The 15,278-nt window shown below is 44.4% G+C and overlaps 1 protein-coding gene across 1 annotated transcript in view; it reads left to right on the top strand.

The window, feature by feature from the left end:
- The window catches only part of Elovl6 (ELOVL fatty acid elongase 6), a 105,380-nt gene that overhangs the window by 58,007 nt on the left and 32,095 nt on the right, over positions 1 to 15,278 (top strand). The gene's annotated exons all lie outside the window — the stretch shown is intronic.

Raw genomic sequence — 15,278 nt, 5'->3', positions numbered from 1 at the left:
ATGGTATTTAGTCACCGGACAAGCTCAGAGGATTATTTGGGTGTTCAGAACCAAGTCCCAGGTATGAGGTCAGATATACTGTCCTACCGTTCCAATATTTGAATTGATACTTACTAAACACGTGAGGCATTATCTGATCCATAAAACTTTGCCATTCCCAGCACAACTGCCCTCTTTAATATGTGTATCCGACACTTACCATAATGACAGAGCCATGGGTCTTCGGGATTGTTTGGTTATTTCTTTCTGTCTCCCACTAGAATGTTCTATCTCTCAGTAGAGCTCAAGGATTTTAACCTTTAGCCAGATCTCTAAATATTTGCTGAGGCAACGAATGGGTGAATGAAACAACTGCAGTCTACTTTGTTGGTGAAAAGTGTTACCGATGTTACCAGTTCCATTTTTCTAGTGAGCCACCATTTGGGTGCTGGAAACTGGACCCAGACTATCTGTAAAAACAGTGCCACATCTCTAGCCTTGGGCGATTTAAGGTTATATATTGAGAGTAATTTTTAGAAAGACAATTTAGCTACTACTTCACTAAGTAACTGGGAGGTGAGCTGGTTTTAAAATAATATCAGAGCTTGAACACTTTTTTTTTTTTTTTTTTAGAAACAGGGTTTCTCTGTGTAGCCCTGGCTGTCCTGGAACTCACTCTGTAGACCAGGCTGGCCTCGAACTCAGAAATCCGCCTGCCTCTGCCTTCCAAGTACTGGGATTAAAGGCGTGCAAAGGCCTGCGCCACCACTGCCCAGCGCCTGCAAACATGTTGACTTAACTTGGCGAATTTGATTTTTTTTTTCCCTTAACCATCTTAATTGTCTTTCGCTGCCAGGATAGACTACATTGTACACTAATGACTGTCTTAGCCTCTTAATATTTAGCTCCCTTAAACAGGTCTGGGATGAGAGTCCTGAAGCCAGGCCCTTCCTTCTGTCCTCGAAGGCAGTCGTGACCACGCCCTTCTTGCCCTGCTCGCTCAGGTGCAGCAGTGGCCATATAAATTCAATTCTCGGTACCTGGTCAGCTCACCACCGTAAAGGAAGCCACGGCTCCCGAATTTTTCACGTTGTCAAGGCGTCATAGAGTTCACTTGTCCTGCTTTCAGGCTAGGGTGCGACCGTTGTGGATGTCCATCCGCACAGCATGTGTGGGTGCAGTAAATACTTCTGAAGAAATGAATGGCTTCACCTGCAAGCCTATGGGTTGGTTGCCCTGGGAGTCGACTTCCTTGGACTAGATCGCTGCTGTGTGACTATTTTCCCTTGAAGCGCTTTCTTTGGCTTCTCTGTACCTTTGGCTCTCTCTTCCCACTCTTCCTGGAAAGCAGGAAAGCTGTTGTTTCCTTCCTGCTTTCCACTCACCTGGTGTCACTCCCAGTGAGCCACCAGGGAGGGCAGTCTGAGGGTCAGAACGGAACTGGGAATCTTTGTAGGTTCTCAGGATTCAAATACGTAAGCATTGTATGGTGAAGTTCCCTTTGTATTTCTCACTGGGCCGCAGGCAACCTGAGATCTGTGTCCCCATCATCTAGAAGAGCATAAGTCAGTGTCCCATACAGTGGGCCTCTGGGTCCTCCTGAAGATGTCAGAATCTCTTGGCTTGGCACCCCCACAGCACCTAGAAAGTCAGAACTGCTATACTTGTTGATAATAAAATTCCTCTCTTTTAAAAATCTCTTCTCTTCTCCTCCCCCCCCCCCTCTGGTATGTGTGTTTCATGTATTAGGCTGGCTTTGAAGTCTTGATTGATCTTGTCTTTGTCTCTGGTTTGCCAGAGTACGTGTTGGTATGTGTTTGGAAGACCGCCTATCTTCCAAGGTAACAGTTACTAAATGGGTATTTAATAAATATTTTATATTAAATAAAGTAAATCCATTACATCCATTTTTCATAGTGTTGTGTTCACATACATTGCAGCAGGTTAGATTTGCTGCTGATAATTCTGAAAAATACAGTGCATCATGTTTATAAAACAGGCAGCTCTCAGGGTAAAAAGATTGCTTATCTGTCTGTAAGTGACGTGGGGATTTGGAAATCCCATAGATGGTTTTGATCAACATAAACAGATGATTTGAATAGTTCAGGTTAAAATAATCCACACGAGAACTCCTTTGCCAAGCGTCTTAGCTCACAGTGCTCACAGAAACCAGAACCCGCGCAGAGCCGCGAGCAGCCCACAGGAACAGGAGCGATGTTGTGGCGGCCATTTCCTGAGCGTTTCATTATTTTTGCCTCGCTGTCCAAGGTGCAGATTTAAGTGCTAATGACTTAGGAAGCCTCTATTATTGAACAAATACCAATAAAACTGCAGATGGAGTATCTGCCCTGAAGTGGGAGTTCAGCTGCTAACAATCTTTACGCTGTGTGAACCCAACTGTGCGATTTCCTATATTGGCATCCATACAGCCCATGTACAAAATATAAGAATGCCGCCTCTGATATCTTGAAGTGATTGCACAGAATGCTCATATAAGCCAATCTAAGATGCCCAAAGCCTTCCAGACAGGCCTCAGTAAGTACTTGGAGAGGTTGCTGTCCACAGCTTACTCAACACAGTTTTGTTTCCAGTGAACTTACCCAGTAGCTGCCAGGATAAGTGATGACAGCCAAACCGTTGGAAGATTACTTATTACTGTGTTACTTTAACTTCTGTAAGTCCTTTCCTTTTCTTAGTCAGGGGGTGGGTAGCAGAGTTTACATCCTGGACTTTTCTTAAGTTGATTCCAATATGCTTGTGACTTGACTAACTTCAGGACTAATTAAGGCCAAGACGCCCAGGAAATAATGTGCAGAGTTTTGAGTTCTGTTTTCTTGCCCTTTCCCATAGGTTGGGTCAGGTCAGTGTTTTCATAGGAGGCTGTTTAGATATTATTCTGTAGTGGTGTGTGTGTGTGTGTGTGTGTGTGTGTGTGTGGTGTACAAGCATGCCTGTGTGTGATTACTACAGAATTCTTTATACTGCTCCTAGTTTGGACAGGGTGTTATGGTTATGTTGTTCTGGGTCTAATGAAGCATTAAGAAGCCAGGCCTTGATTAGAGGATGGGGTTTCCTTCACAAGGTGTGTGTTCCAATCACAAGTCCAAGTGACCTAGTGTAGACCTTGAAACCTCATTGATTGTTGATTGATTGATTGTTAGATTTCAACTGAACTTCGCAGAGTCGACTGGAGCTGTCTTATTTAGGGTTTCTGTTGCTGTGTAGAGACACCATGACTGGCACCTCTTATAAAGAGGAACATTTAAGTGGGGCTGGCTTACAGTTCTAAGGTTTAGTGCATTATCTTCATGGCAGAAAGCATGGTGACCTGCAGGCAGACATGGCACTGAGGACATAGCTGAGACTTCTGCAACACCCCCTTCTCCCAAGGCTGTTCATTTTAATTCACAGTCTTTTACTTACATGTTTCTTCATTATTTTTGTATAGATTTTGATTTGTGGCACAGTTGCATTATCTTAAAGCTAGGAAATCTGTGTTATTAATATCCAGGGGAGGTTCTTTTGTGGGTAGGCAGTAGGTTATTTTGAGAAATATTTAAAGGCAAAGGTGCTTAGAACATGTGAACACGGGCTGGAGAGATAGCGCCGTCATTAAATGCCCTGCGAGCAGCCATGGGGAGTTAGATCCCCCCCTCCCCCTGTCATTCGTGTAGAAAGCAAGAAGTGGCTGGTGTGGACTTGTAATCCTGGCTCTGGGGAAGTAGAGATACCCCAGGGCTCCCTAGCCAGCAGTCATTAGGCAGGTGCCAGTGAGAGATCCTGTTTTCGTCACAAAACCACTTAGCTTTGTTTTTTTAGATTAAAAGTTGTGTTTCATTTGTTCTCACTAAGTGGCTTCTTCTGGTAGTTTCATTTCTGCGGTGTCATACAAGCGTCGCTCTGAGCATGCGCTGTAGCAAGCACGCCGTAAAGGCACCTGTGTACTCTGCTCCCTGCTGACTCAGAAAGAAAACTCAAATTCCATTTCCTCGTCCTTGTCAAGAATCGCACTTGCCGAAAACCAGCTTGCTACTGAAGCAGAAATCAATGTACCAGTCTTAAAGCTCTTGTCTAGATAAGAAGTTATCTTGGCAGCTTTCTTAAAGAGCCAGCCCCACACGTAAAAGTTGAGTGGGCGTGGCAGCATGCCTATCAAGTTCTCAGGAAATGGAGACAGGGGACCCTTGGGGTCAAGCTTGCCAGCTTGGCCAGCTAAACCACTGAACTCCAGGTCCAGTGAGAGTCTGCCTCAGTAAATCAAGAGCGACTGAGAAGGAAGCGATCAGGTGGTCAGGCTCTGAGGCTGCCTTGCTAGCCTGACAGGCCATTCTGGGTAAAACCTTCTCCCTAGTCACTAGACATACAGATCACTCCGCCCTGTGCCGGGGTAGGCTCACGGAGGGCTGGCGGCTGAAAGCCCTTTCCCAAGCCCAACGAGCACAAAGAGGGTGTTTGTCGATCAGAGACCTCCCAGACCCTTTCATACTCCAGAGTGCCTTTGGCTGTGTGGCCTGGGTTACTTTGGAACCTTTATTGCCCTCCCGACTTCTTTCCATGTAAGGATGTACATGGGAAAAGGGCAGATGTTAAAAACCTGAGAGCGTGAGTTTGCAAATGGCCAAAAGATGAAATGCTTCTTCCTGTTAAAAAAAAAAAAAGCTGCTGTTTGCTAGAGGTCAGTTGGGTTCACCCCACAGCAGTCATGGGCTGAGTTCTGGCCAGTTAGTGGTTAGTCTGCTGAAGGCGCCATGCCTACCGTCCTCTGGCTTGATCACAGCTGATACCACAGAGGCTGAGACCAGTGTCAGACACCTAAGTCAGTCTTGTGAGAAGTCCCACCTGTCAGTGCAAGGCAGAGAAACCGCCTTCGTAACGTTTAGAGGTTGTAACCCGGAGCTCTACTCTGAATGGCCAAATCCAGCTCAGCCAGCACTGGCTGGACCTTCTGATTGGTCGTGAAAAGAACGAGCAGTTTGCTGTCTAGGTTTCAGGACTTCGAATAATGTGTGTGGATAATGACCAATACGTCATGGACCTTTTGTTGTTGTTGTTGTTTTGTTTGTTATTGGGGTTTTTTTTGTTTTTGTTTTTGTTTTTTTTTTTGAGACAAGGTTTCTCTGTATAGCCCTGGCTGTCCTGGAACTCACTCTGTAGACCAGGCTGGCCTCTAACTTAGAAATCCCCCAGCCTCTGCCTCCCAAGTGCTGGGATTAAAGGCCTGCGCCACCACTGACTGCCTGGCCCTTTTAACTTCTGATTGAAACAACCAAATGATTCCTGCGATACCCCCTCCTTACTGCTGCCCAGTAAGTAATTAAATGAGTACAAGGAGCCTTTTTTTCCCCTTCAGTGATAAATAGATCAGGAAGGAGAAAGCTAATTGTTCTTTTTTTTCAGAAGCACCTCCTGTAGGCGGCTAGTAAGAGATCCTTTGTTAGCATATCCTTTTCTCAGCTTTTAAGTGGTCCCTTTTCAAGTGAGCTCAGAATCTTGTGACTTTTTGTTGTTGTTGTTGTTGTATGTGTTGGGGGAGAGGGTGTTGTCTGTCTGTCTGTCTGTCTGTCTGTCTGTGTGATGTGTGTGCATGCAAGTGTGGGATTGTGCCCACTGTTTCATGTGTGGGGAGGCCAGAGAACAACTTTTGAGAGTATATTATTCTCGCCTTGCGCTGTGGACTCTGCAGCTTCCGGTCAGGCCGTCCATCCAGTTCGTACTTTTATTTTACCTTGAGCCAGTGCCGACTCCCCTAACCCTACCCCGCAACCCCCCACAAATGTCTTCGAATAAAATATTCCAATTACTGCAGTACAGTATCACATTGTTCCACTTTCAGTCTGATGAGAATAATGGGCTTTGTTACTGGCAAACCCTTGCCTTGTATTGCCAAACACGTTCCGCTCTGCTTACCTAGACGCCCTTTGAGTTTGCTGGCTGAGGAGGAGGACCCAGAGGAGGACAGGCTGTGCATTCAAGCACCCATGTCAGCTATTCCTGTCCACAGTGTCTTTGCAGACTTTAATAGTCATACTGAGAAAATGGTAGGTGGTGTTAGGCCCCGACGGAGTGGGCACACAGACGCTGTTTTCCAGCCTTGCTTATCGGTGCCCAGTAGAACCGCTGAGGCAGCAGCTGGCCTGGGAAACCGCAGCAAGCTTTCCACAAGGGTTAAAAACAAAACAAAAAGCCAAAGGAGTTACAGGAACTTGCCGGACAGTTTTAGCACCAGAGGAAGAGAAAAGCCATAAAATCTGATTTTATGTAGCTATCTAGATCTAGAATCTAGTAAGTTTGAAGCACAGACTCATAGCCAGCTTTAGCATAAATTATCCCTCCCACTAATATATTTTTCTTCTTCCTTAAAATATGTCCCCGGTGCAAGATTTTATTTTAGAAAGAGGATCTTCCAGTGTAGCCATGGTTGACCTGGAATTCTCTTTGTAGACTAGGTTGGCTTCAATCTCATAGGTTGGCCACCTACTCTGTGTCCTGAGTTCTGGGATCAATGGTATGTATGGTCTGTCATACCCAGCAACGTGAGATCTGTTAAATATCCACTATATTATGAATTTATTTGTATAATAAAGAGCCACTTACGGGAAACTCTGTAAGACCCAGGGCATTCAAATTAAGGAAGACAGCTACAACTCACCAGGATGTTGAAGAAGGCAATCGTGGTGACTTCATGTGATATGCAAAAGAGATTAACTGCTATAGTTGGTATGTTAAAGAGAAATAAAAGCACAGTGGTGATTAATAAAGCCAGCAGAGAATAACTTCACAGAGATCTGCAAAATGGCAAGTTAGAGTTTATATGGAAATAAGTAGAACAATTGGCTAATAGCAAAGGCTGTGTCACATACGGAAATATAAAATTTGTGTCCTTGTCTAACTTCCTATTGATACTTTTTGTTCTTGTGCTCAATTTTTTTTTTTTTTAGATAGAGGATTTTAGAAAAGCTAAACCAGTTAACGTGAGAAGACACAAACATCTGTGCAGTGTAACAGTTAAGTTTTGTGTTGTGTTTTGTAGATGCACAGGTGTTTGTACATATTCCTGTGGTCATGTGCATATGGATATTTGAGTTTGGTGGCACATATTCTACTGTGTGTGTGTGTGTGTGTGTGTGTGTAGAAGCCCACAGGTCAAACAGTGTTCTCTACTCTACTTTTTGTTGTTGTTTTGTTTGTTTTTCAAGACAAAATCTCTCTGTGTAGCTCAAGCTGTCCTGGAACGCACTCTGTAGACCTGGCTAGCCCCAAATCCACAGAGATCCTCCTTCCTCTTTCCTAGTATGTCACCATGATCCAGTCACTCTGCCTGAACTTTCAGCCCATTGAGAGAAGGGATCCACCCATCCTCCTCCACCTCCATCTGCCAGGCCCTGACCTTGTAGCCCAACATGGTGGCTGTTGCCTGGGTGTTAAGGGTCCAGAAACTCAAACTTTTCACTTGCCCAGCGGGCACTTGCTACTGTGACACCTCCCCTGTCTCGCAAACATTTTATATTACATCCCATCCTTAAGTAGTCAAGGAACCCTGACTATTAGTATGCCAGGAAAACCCCTGGAAAGGCAGTTGTGAGTTGTTGACTTACTGCATGCAGAGAAGCCTTCGAAGGGACACTTCGCCTAAATGGGACACCACTTTCCAGGTTTTCTTGTATATTTTCCTCCCTGTGAAAATATCTTATGTCTTATGAATGAACATGGCTCTAAGAAAGATATACTTTTTTAGAGGAAAAGAAAGTGGGTTCCATCTGTGCTTTACAAACTTTGGGGACTGGTGAGATGGCTCAGTGAAGTGACTTAAGGAGCTTGCTGAGCTACGCGTACCCTGAGATTGACCCCTGGAAGCCAGGTGAAGGTGGAGGGAGAGAGCTGACTTGGCAAAAATTGTCCTCTGCCATAGTGATGCAGTGCGCATGTGTGGGCGCCAGTTGGTGTCTGACACCTCATCACGGTGGCGTCTGTTCCTAAAGGGTGAGCCCCTGGAAATGTCAGGTGCATCAGCCTTCCAGTTCTCCAGGGGAGAGAGAGACTTGCTTGTGCTTCACCATTTTTCCTGCGCTATCCCAACTGGAGTTTTGAGAGCCTGTTCTTTGAAGGCACACTGAAGAATCCATCTTAGCTACGCATCACTCACCTGAATTACAGATGAAGAACCTTACCCAGAAACTGAGCCATAAACAAAGTCTTTCATTCTCAAAAGGAAATGGATGAATGCTTATTTTCTGAGTGACCTTGACATTTTTCTTAGGAATTTCCCCCCTACGAGAGACCTTTGTATCTTTTTCCCCCTCTTGGTTTTGAAGTTATAAATAAAGGGGGGGGGGGACACTAAAGTCTTTGTGGACGAGTATGTGAATAGATTTAAAGATAAAAGGCTCCTTGAGCTGGCAGGGAACACCTCGTGAGAAACCAGTGACCAGGGTGCAGACTGAAGGAACAGCCACCAGGCAGAATCGTTTAGCTGTTTGTATCATCGGTGGAAAGTTTGTCGGGCAGCATTGCTAAAACAGAGGAAACAAAAGCTTTTGAGGAGCTATAACCTGGGTGAATCATTCTTTCCCCCACTTCTACCACCTTGGATTTGTTCATCACAACCAACATTTTTTTTATCACAGTTCCAGCACTTAAAAAATGGAGCGATTCCCATAGAAACCTTCTTATCAGATTGACTTGTCTTGAAGACCGTGAGATCATTTCCATGCTGACAATGTAAAGAAACTAGGAGCAGAGAGATAGGAATACTGGTCCCTCCTGGGTTCAGATGGCTTTTTGTGCAATTACCTTGTGAAGATGGAGCTAATGGGAAGACAAAAGCATGGCAATAACTTGGAACTCGGCTGTGAGAACTTGAATCCTGTGTAGGTTGAGAGAGGAGGGATGTCTTGACAGTGGTATCTGCTTCTATACCCTCTTCTTTCCTGTCTGCAGATGCATTTTCAAACATAGCTTCAGGTGACCTTCCTGGCAGAGAAGGATTGTAGCACTCCAGCAGTTTGTATGACTGAATCTAAAGCAGCCTTTGTGGCCAGCTGGATGAAGGAGGAAATGTGGGGCCTGTGTGGGCTGCTGGGTAAGGCCTTGCTGGATGTACGGGGCTTGGAATAGTGTAGGACAGCAAAGGAAGTGGAGCTGGTCAGAGCATGTGCTATACCATCCCAGCAGTAAACATATTTGTGAGGCTGTTTCCGAGTTGAACATCGTGCCTTTGAGTTTTCTAATTTCTCTTAATGTCTTTCTTAGTTTTTTGCTTGTCTTGAGCTTCCTGACCATTGAGACGTTGGGTTAAGACACGTTTTGTAGTGGATGGCTTGATCTCAGCATCTCTGGTGTCCACTAGGAGGTGGGTGCCACCTTTCACTTCACTGAAGATATATGTCATCGTATATTGTCCTAGGGACAAAAAGTATCACCTCCTAGTGTCCTTGGTGTTAGTGGAGAAGTCTGTAGGTGAACTCAAGGGTCTCTGGCAAAGTGAGTAACTCCTCATAGACATGCATGAGTTAGTCCTGCATCCCTGTGACAGCCTCACTATGCGTTCCATTGGAGACTCTGTGGTTGCGCTTAGGTTAAGAGACTTGAGATGGAGATATTGATAAGGAATAATCGAGCCAGTCAAACCTCCTGGGTCCTAGAGATCGGAGCACCTGTCTAGGCTGTGGTCAAGAATGATCTCGTAGGGCCTGTAGTAATTGCAAGAACCCTGGAAAAGAAGCAAGGGGACAAGAGTCAGAGAAGTTGACATGGCCACACCAGCGGGGCTAGGGGACAGTATGCTTGGAAGATGGAGATGAGGCAACAAAAGCCCAGGACTTGTGTGTTGTGAAGGGCAGATAGGCAGACTCTGGCAGGAGCTACGAGGAGGCAGCAGCCATTTTGACTCCCTGGGCTTTTAGCCACAAGAGACTTAATTCAAACTTGTAATCTCCACACCATAATATTAACACTCTTGTCTTAAACCACTGATTTTCCTTGAGACTAATAAAATCCAACTATGTCACTGAATGAGCGCTCGCTCGTTTGGATGTTGTTTGCTTTTAAGAGTAAGAGTCAAAGGCTCTTAATAATGGGATGAATATTTTCTTCGAATATTTTCTTAGTTTGTGTTAACTGTGTGCAGTAATGGTTTTTGTTGTGGTCCTTCAGATTTCGAAGGAGCCATATGAACATCTGAATAAAAACTTTGCCATTATTTTCAAGAAAAATCAAATCCATATTCCTTGCCTGGTTTAATGGGCCATAATCTCTGCTGGAAAACAATGCTTAAGTCATTTTTTCAGTTTGTTAGCTTCAGCAGTACTGCTACGTTTTGCTCAAGCTAAATTTCCCACCGTGAGATCATCTTCACTGCTGTAGAGTCGTTTCCTCTCTGCCCTAGGGAGAGCACGTGCTGTGTTTCCTCACTGCGGTGTCTCTTTTCCTTCTGAGTTTTTATATCAAGGAAAAAGTTAGCGGTGGATGTATTCACTCAGCTAGCCGTCTCCATGGAAACATGGCTGCCCGCCTTTACTTCCTAGCTTGTTTTCAACCCTCTGAGAGACAATAAGATAAAGAGAAGCAACAGATGCCGTCTTATTTCTTTTCTCCATAGAGAAGCACTCAGCAGACATGGATGAGTCTGAGCCTGCGTATCTAGCCGTCTGTGTGGCTACCATTTTTCTTTGTCTTGATTTAAATCTAGGAGAGTTTTGCCCAAATTGACCGAATCTTGCAAATCTGAAATTCAGTTCCAGTTCCATTCATCTCCTTTTAATGCACTCATTTCCAATTGTGCTCTCTAGCTCTCTGATAAATCTAATTTGTTCTTTTAAAGGGATTGCTTGTTTTATGTGTATGTTTGTATGCTTACGTGAGTTTATGTGCAGTTATGCGTGGATGCCGGACACTGTCAGATCTGCCAGAGCTGGAGTTACAGGTGGTTTATAAGGAATGCTGGAAACTGAGCCCAGGCTTCTACTAGAGCAATAAGGTCTCTTTAAGTGCTGAGCCATTTCTCAGGCCCCAAATATGTTGTCTCACGGAGATCCACCTGCCTCTGCGTCCCTATGGCTAGGACTGAAGGCCTGTGAGTTGCCACTCCTGGCAAGGAAATAGACTTTTATATTTTACTTTAAAATAGTACCTGAAAGTTTATTAATCCACAAAGGAAGTATGGAGTAGTTTATTTGGTTGGTTGACTTAATTCATTTGTCTGGGGCTGGATAGATGGCTCAGTGGTTATGAGTACTGACTGCTCTTCCAGAGGTCCTGAGTTCAATTCCCAGCAACCACATGGTAGCTCACAACCATCTGTGGTAGGATCCGATGCCCTCTTCTGGTGTGTCTAAAGACAGCAACAGTGTCTTTTTAAAAAATTTCATTTGTTTGTTTGGGGGTGGCGGGGGTGGGGGGTGGAGTGGGAGGGTTGCACAGGTGTGTACAACTCATTTTGCAAGTCTGGGGTCAACCTCAGGTATCATTGTACAGAAGCTGACCAACTTCTTTTTTGAGTCATGCTCTGTCACTAGCCTAGAGTTCACCCTGTAACTAGTTCTGCTAGCCAGACAGCTCCGGGTCCCAGGATGCACATGCGTAACCGGCTTTTTACGTGGATGCTGGTGTTTGAACCTCCTATTTAGATTTCGGCTGAGGATTGTTACATCTGAGAGCATACTCTCTAGTCCTGTTTTCACTTATAACTGGGCACTCTGTGGTGAATAGGGACCATCGTTTGCTGATATAGACAGCCTTATGCCAGGTCTGCGCCTACGAGGGCTGGGCCAGACTGGGAAGATGTATGCGGCGGCGTTCACTCAGTTTCACTGAATGCGATTATCGTTTGGCCTATTTTAAAATAGAAAAACTGAATTGCAAACTCATGGTTTTTCTCACCTTAAAGAAATACAGAAGGAAAACCTGTGATCTCTAAATTAGCATGGGGGGGGTGCAGGGGGGTAAGTGAGAGAGAAGCCATGTACCTAAAGTAGCTCGGAAATCACATATTCCTTAGGTTCTTGGGTCAAAGCATCAGAGGCGGGAACATGGCCCCTTTTCTTTAGTTTACCGGCTTCTCATTTTCATCTCGAAGCCTCTATTAATCCCACATATATTTCTATTCACAAACTTATTTTTCAGGATTTCGAAGCATGGTAAAACACTTAGCAAAACTACTGAGGAAACTCTGATTGCTTTCATAGGAAAAATATTTTTTGTAAGAAATCTTAGAATTTGTAAAAATGTGACAGAATTCAGCCATCACTGGAACATCAAGAATACAACCTTAGAACTTGTCTCAAGAAAACATTGTTTTTAATCTTCTTACCCAATCGGAAACACCGTGACTACCACTAGACGCAGAGCCCTGCCAAGCTCAGGAGCTGTGTGTGGTCGAGTTTACTTCCCAGGACCCCAACCTTCCACATCCTCCTCCTCTCCAGACCGCACCAGAGCTTGGGTCAGCATCTGAACATCTAGAGACATCTTGGATTCTCTTGTAGTGTAAGCCCTGTCTTTTTGTTTTGTTCGGTTTTGATTTTTTTTTTCTCTTTGAGAAAGGGTCCCGGCGGTCCTGGAACTTACTCTGTAGACCAGGCTGGCCTTAAACTCACGAACTCACAGAGATCCTCCTGTCTCTGCTTCCAAAGTACTGGAATTACCTGCTTGTCCTACGATGCCCAGACAGCCGCATAGACACATTTTTTTTATATATCAACTGAACTGGGAGGTGCAGAGATCTCTCTTTTTTTTCTGCTCAGGCGCATAGGTTTTCACTTCCACAGATTGAGTGATTTGATTGATTGATGATTGATTGATTGATTGATTGATTGATTTTGTACCTTGGATGGGCATGGCAGCCATAAAGTAGGCCATTTAGGCACAACATAAAAGACCAAGGAAGGAACTCGGGCAGTCTTTCCAAGGTGCTCATTAGCCATTATCCTGTGTTGAAATACCACCCACATGAAAAGTTCTTTCATTGGAAAAAGAGCTGTCGGAGTTCAGTGTGACCACAAAGGTGGTGCAGGCCAAGTTCTGGTCTCAGGCGTCCCACGAGGTTTGCTTTTTGTTTTTTTAACTGCGTTTGAATTTATACAAGGTGTTCAGTTACGCTAGTGAACATAAAAGCCCACCTCCAGGAATGACTAGAGATAGAGTAGTATTGTGGAGGAATCCAACTCTATAAGCAGCTGCTTAACTGTTTATTACTAGCTATAGACTAATTTCCATTATTTATTCACTTTTTGCTATTGATGAGAGAAAGGGAAGGGACAGAAAGTTTTTGCATGATAAAAAAAAAAAAAAGTGGTGGTGCACACCTTTAATTCCAGCACCTGGAAGGCAGAGTCAGGCAGATTTCTAAGTTCGAAGCCAGCCTGATGTACAGAGTGAGTTCGGGACAGCCAGGGCTACACAGAGAAACCCTGTCTCAAAAAAAAACAAAAAATACAAAAAAAAAAAATCAAAAAAGTCTAAGTACAACATAGCAATACACATTAGGGGGCCTGCATACATGCCTGTGCCGTGTCCCCACTGCAGACCAGAGTAGAATGATATTTTGTGTCGTTCTTCACATTATTTCTTGAAGCTGTTATTTGGTTGATTTTGTTTCTGTTTCTGAGACAAATTGTTTGTCACTTGAACCAGAAGTTTCCCAGTAGGCTGGCTAATCAGAGAGCTCTTGAGATCTCCTTTCTGAACCCAACAGTGACAGTGTCACAGGCACAGGTGGCCATGTGAGGCTTTTGACAGAGGTGCTAGAGCTTTGAACTCAGATCCTCCTCACCTGTTGACCTGTCTTCTTAGGCCCCCACACTTGAGATTTTTTTTGTTTTCTTTTGTTTTGTTTGCCTAACTCTTATTTGGTTCGGTGCCTAGTAGTCAACTTCTTTCACCACCTAGAAAGTACTTTACGTACATCAAGGTTTATTAAGCAAAGTAACTCTGTGCTCCCAAGAAATTACTAATATCTGATAACAAGCATTGCAGTAATCCCGTTCTTCCCATCCCTGAATGCCTGCAGGAAAATGGAGAATTATTGAATCCCTATTGAAGCATCAGGGCATTAAGTCCACCCTAGATAATAGTAGGCCAGTGACTTCAGCCGAACTTGCTCAACCTGACTTCAGGTGAACCTTTACCAGAGAGGGACGGATGCGAAAGCCCATTCTCGGTCACTGCAGTAGCGCAGTTTGCCAAAGCTTCTAGATGGGGAAAGTAATTACATACTTTTTGCAGCATGCGTTAATACTTCAGTGGGTGGCTCACCTAGCAAGGGCGTCTTAAGCTTTTTACTCCGTGTTTTCATACACACGGGTAATGTACTGTGAATCACATCCCTTCCGTCATCCTCCTTCTTCCTGCTGGCCTCCTGTCTGCTGTCAAGCTGCAGCTGCTGCCACCGCAGCCTGCTCCTCCTCCTCCTCCTTCTCCTCCTCCTCCTCCTCCGTTTCTTTCGTGTGTGAAAGGGAGCACTCTCCACTCATATTTCTGAATCCGCTTCTTTGACTTGTTATTAAGACACCCGTTTAATCCGTTCTCCTTGCAAATGCCGTAATTTTGTTCTTGATGGAAGAGCCCCAACTTAATTCAAAACTCACCCACAGCTTGGTTTGCATTTCACCAAAGAAGATGCCTGTAGGGGCAGCGAGTGCTTGGTTTTTACGGCTCTGTGTGTCCGTGTCCGCAAGAGAGGAGCAGATAGAGAGGATGAGCCCAGTCTCCATGTTCCTTCGTTTCCCGGGGTATTTTAAAACAAATCTAAGGTACGCGCCATCTCACTCGTAAATAGATCTCAGTGCGTATCTACAATCGAACCTAGCATTTTGATTATCACAACTGCTTTTTTTTTTTAACACTAGTTGATCAAAGAAGAATTTTTTTAATACATACTTGCATGTCACTGTTGTGTCCCTCAAGGTGGCTTTAATCTAATTAGTCCAGGTTCCTTAGTCAGGGACTGACTGCACAACCTACCCAAAGGGAATCTTTCAGTGGTCCTGCAGGTGGTGACATCAGAGACATGCTTAAATTCAGGTGTGTGTGTGTGTGTGTGTGGTGTCTGACAATTAAGCACTTTTATTAATGGCAATATTGCAAGTTAATACTTGACTTCTGCCAAAACCTTGATTCTACAGATAAGTGAATTTTCTAGATCAATGAATTTAGATTCATTTATCTAAAAAGGAATAAAGGCAATTCTGACCTTTAGTGAAATGGTTACTTTTTTGTACCTTGGTGCTATGTTGACAGTTTTGCTTTTAGGGCCTGAAAAGAACATCTGTCTACCCTGAACGGTGTTCACTGTGTCCTGTTGG

This window comes from Apodemus sylvaticus, chromosome 4 (assembly GCF_947179515.1).
Source record: "Apodemus sylvaticus chromosome 4, mApoSyl1.1, whole genome shotgun sequence".
NCBI classification, from domain to species: Eukaryota; Metazoa; Chordata; class Mammalia; order Rodentia; family Muridae; genus Apodemus; species Apodemus sylvaticus.
This window is presented reverse-complemented; position numbering and strand designations above follow the sequence as displayed.